This window comes from Crocodylus porosus, unplaced genomic scaffold (assembly GCF_001723895.1).
Source record: "Crocodylus porosus isolate Cpor-Errol unplaced genomic scaffold, CroPor_comp1, whole genome shotgun sequence".
Classification (NCBI taxonomy): Eukaryota; Metazoa; Chordata; order Crocodylia; family Crocodylidae; genus Crocodylus; species Crocodylus porosus.
This window is the reverse complement of record NW_017728886.1, coordinates 37,184,413-37,188,773: the sequence shown is the minus strand read 5'-3', so window position 1 is coordinate 37,188,773 and position 4,361 is coordinate 37,184,413. Positions and strand designations below refer to the sequence as shown.

General features: G+C 51.4%; 1 long non-coding RNA gene across 1 annotated transcript in view; it reads right to left on the bottom strand.

The window, feature by feature from the left end:
- Window positions 1-1,561: 1,561 nt before the first annotated feature.
- LOC109308326 overlaps window positions 1,562-4,361 on the bottom strand; it is a 3,126-nt gene continuing 326 nt past the window's right edge. The window contains exons 2-3 of the long non-coding RNA XR_002100579.1: window positions 1,748-1,750; window positions 1,562-1,687 (exon numbers count right to left, since the gene is read on the bottom strand). This is a non-coding gene — a long non-coding RNA (uncharacterized LOC109308326). The remainder of the gene's footprint in view (window positions 1,688-1,747; window positions 1,751-4,361) is intronic.

The following is a 4,361-nucleotide window of genomic DNA, read 5'->3' as shown; positions in this document are numbered from 1 at the left end:
TTTTATTATCCTTGATACTTGTACAAAGTTGGAGTTCAGTCACAGCTTTGGCTTTCCTTGTTCGCTTCCTGCAGGTCTGGACCATTGCGGAATATTCCTCCTTGGAGGTGAATCCCGTCCTCCATTCTTTGTAGGTCTTACTTTTTGCCACAGAAGGTCCACTACTTCCCTGGAAAGCCAAGGGGGTTGCTGTGCCCTTTTGGTACTTTTCCTCCAAGACAGAATGGCATTAGCTTGTGCATCAAGGATAAGCAACCTTGAGAAGCAACCACTCTTTCTGAACTCCCCTCCCTTTTGGGTCATGGTTCCTTAGGGCTTCACTGACAAGCCTCTTGAGCTTGTCAAAGTCAGCTTTCCTGAAGTCGAGGACTTCTGTATTGCTGACTGTCTTGCCAGCTTTATGGCAGATGGTGAAGGTAATTAGCTCATGGTCACTGTCACCCAGCTTCCCATTAATTGTTAGGTCACCAATTAGGTTGTCCCTGATTGCCAGTACCAGGTTGAGCAGCGTTTTACCTCTCTTTGGCCCATAGAACTCTTGTGTCAGGTAGAGGTCTTCCATGCATGAGAGGAAACTTTGTGACCGCTTGGATTTAGCTAAGCACTCTTCCTACAAGATGTCTGGGTAGTTGAAGCCTCCCATGACAACCATGGTCCTGGAGCATGCGGCCTCAGCCAATTCCCTGTCAAACTCCTGGTCAAACTCCTGACTTTCGGTAGGAGATTCCCACCATTGGGTCCCCTGTGCAGTGTTCCCCACGGATTTTAACCCAGAGGGTCTCCAGCCATCCACCTTGGTCACCAATGTCAGCTAGCAGGGATGTGTAGCTCTCCTTGACATAGAGAGCTATGCCCCCACCCCTTTTGTCTACTCGATTCCTCCTGTACAGGGTATAGCCATTTATACCCATGGTCCAGTCATGGGTGGAGTCTCACGAGGTCTCCGTTATCCCTACTACATCATAATTATTTGTGTAAAGCAGGAGGACAAGTTCCTCCTGTTTATTCCCCAAGCTCCTGGCATTTGTGTACAGGCAGGCAAGTGCCCCCTTGCGGGCCCTTGCCTTGCCTACTGGTTGTTCCAGGGCTGGGGCATGGGTGGACTCCCTCAAGTGCCTTGGTCTGTTGGCTTTGCAAGGGTTGTTCAGCAGGCCAGCAGTGGTGGTAGTCCCCCCATCCCCTGGCTGGTTTAGTTTAAAGCCCAGTGCAGCAGGTCAGCCAGTCTGGCTGAGAAGAGCCTCCTCCCCAGCAGAGAGAAGTGGAGGCCATCCCTTCCCAGCAGCTCACTGCCTCTCTCGCCAAAGAGCGGGCTGTGGTCATGGAAGACAAAGCCTTCCTGATGACACCAGTGCCGCAGTCTTTGTTTCACTACCTGGATCCTTCTCTCCTTCCTCAGCCCATAGCCTGAGATAAGATTTTATTAAGATAAACCTGGATGGATGTAGCATTAAACTTAACTGATTTACATTAAATTTTTTTATTGAACTTCTGTCCCAGATCCCCTCCAGATTCAAGTTAACTCACAGTCCTCCAGCATCCCAGAATGCTTTGCACCTCCCTGCAAACCCTCCCTCATAGGGTGGGTGGGCTAGCCTTGGCCCAATCTGTCTGCTCCAGCTTAGGAGGAAGGCATGCTGTAGTGCTCCCTGACTTCTGGATTGGGCCACTGAGGCATGTGGCTGCATTTCTGGAATCAAAAGGGAATATGTGCTCACTTGCTTATCCATTCAATCTATGCAGCTTAAACTCACTTGCAAAGATTGAATTGATTCAGCCTTGGGCTTTTTGACTGTCTGTACCTAGTCTTTTTCAGGTTCAGTTTTTAAATTGCTGGCTGAATATCCTCTGCCTCCTTTTCCTTTCTCCACCTATTCTTATTTTTCTTGGCTGACAGCAAAGTAGATACTGATTGAACAGTGTTCAAGAAAAGAAGGTACATAATCGTAGAAATTAGTAACAGGAAAAGGTCATCCTCTAAATTCCACTACTTTGTCCAGGTGAGTTTTAAATGTCTTAGTTGATGGGACTCCCCTCACCCCTTTTATGAGTCTATTCTGAAGTCTAGCAAAATGTGCATTAGGAATTTCACCCTGATATTCATCCCATATATCTCCCTCTGTTCAATTTCAGCCCTACATCCTTAGGTTTAGATTACTGTAAGCAATTGTTCTGGCTTTTTACATCTTTCAAATATTTGTGGACAGCTATCATAGCTTCATGAGGGCTTGATCTTGCAGAAGGTGACACACTATTAGCAGCTGCCAAGTATAATGAGTGTTTATCCGGACACAGTCCAGCAAAATGGAGTGAAAATAATACAGCTTGCCGAGCAACTACACTGATCTACAATTTATGGCCACACTGTTAAAGAGACAGGAAAGCTAACTCAAGGGGTTTTTTATTAGTGTATCCTCTGTGCCTGGCTCTAGCCCTCGCACAAGACTTGTTCATTCAAATGCTGATCTGATCCTCAAAACACCATTTTCCACCATGAGATGCCTCTTGTTGCTCATTCCAACTGCGTTCACACATTCCAGCTGTAGCTACTAAAATATTGGTAAAAGAAAACAAGTTGAGTCTTAAAAGATTCATAAATAATTAAACTGCCAAGTATATCTGCATATTAAATGCATTTAATTACAGCAGTTTGCTTTAGCATCTCATAGCACAGTTGTCCTTGCTTCTGGCTGGTATTCTCCAGGCTGTCTGTGCTGGGTTTTCCAGAATGCTACTTCTAATCACAATTCTACAATACTGTAACTTTAATGAAAAAATATGGCTGCTATGGATATGACACGCATGTCTATATCATTTCTCCACCACATTCAGGACCACATCAAGGACCCTTTTGAATATGCTTCATCCACCTACTCACAGACACTAACCCTGAAAATGCAACCATTAAGCCCATCTATGGGCCACCCCCACTTCAGCTACTCTCAAGATCTCTAACTCTGAGATGCTTGAGAGCAGCTGAGGGGGATTGTCCCCAAGTGGCTTTACTACTTCAATTGGTACATTTGTTGCAAGGAAAGGCTAATATTTCTCAAGGTGTGATAAGAAAGCACAAGAAGGAAAGGGTACAGTTAGGTATAGTTAGAGTGGTGAGAGATGCACGGGTGAAGCCCGCTGCACCCCCGCTCCCCTGAAGCCCCCCAGACACTCCCTCAGCAGCCGCAGAGCCCCCCTGCCGACCCCCAGCACAGCCGGAGGTAAGCGGGCTCGTGGTGGGAAGGGGTTAACTCCTCGCTCCCTGGGAGGAGGCCGCTGCCTGGAGCCGGGCTGGGTCAAGCCCCCGCCCAGGCCCCTACTTGGCCCAGCCCCCCAGGGAGCCCCGCGACCGGAGCCGCGCGAACAGGCTGCGTAAACAGGCGCTCGAGTTAGCACAGAGTTCACGCAGGAGAGGGTGTGGGAGGGCACGAGACCCTGCCTGTGGCCCCCCAGAGTAGTCAGCCCCAGCCATAGCCAGCCTACCAGAGGTATGACACGGATGGGCACGCGCCGCACCCCGAGGGTCCCCTCAGGCTCTGTGGCCCCCCTATTGGGCACCTCAGAGACGGCCACCCAGACGGGGCCCATGGTCCCGGGCTCCATGCAGACGGAGCCCCTGGCTCTTGGCTGCGGGGGCTGCCTGTCCCTTTTTCAGGCTCTGGGGCCCGGGAGCATGGCTACCTCCCCTTGCGGGGTCTGCTCCCTACTGGGGTCTCTGGTGCGCCAGCTGGAGGAGCTTCAGGCCACAGTCGAGAGACTGCGTGCCATCAGGGACTGCGAGCAGGAGATTGACTCCTACTGCCAGGCCCTTCTCCCCCAGGAGCCGCAGGGTAGAGCACCGTCTCCCACCACGACTAAGGAGGACTCTGGGACCTCCCACTCTGCCCAGTCAGGGGCATGGACCAAGGTGGTCAAGGGCCTGAAGGCCCGCCGCACCAAGGCCCCTCCCTCGCTGGAGCTTAGCAATAGGTTCGCACCTCTTGCAGCCCCAGCAGAGCCCACGCAGTTGCCAGCTCCCGCAGGCAACCCAGGCTCAACTGCAGCTACTGGCCCCGCTCTCCCCAAGTCAAAGTGAAAGGTGTTTGTTGTGGGAGACTCCATCCTGCGGGGCACTGAGAGGGCAATCTGCCGCCCCGACCCCTTAGCTTGGAAAGTCTGCTGCTTCCCGGGGGCCCGCATCTGAGACATTGAGGAGAGGATCTCACAGCTCCTCTGGCCCACAGACCACTACCCCATGCTCCTTATTCATGTGGGCACCAATGACATGGCTCGGAGCACTCCCAGACAGGTCATGAGGCACTACACGGATTTGGGAGCGGGGCTTAGGGGTCTGGGAGCTCAGGTGGTGTTTTCGTCGATCCTCCCAGTCT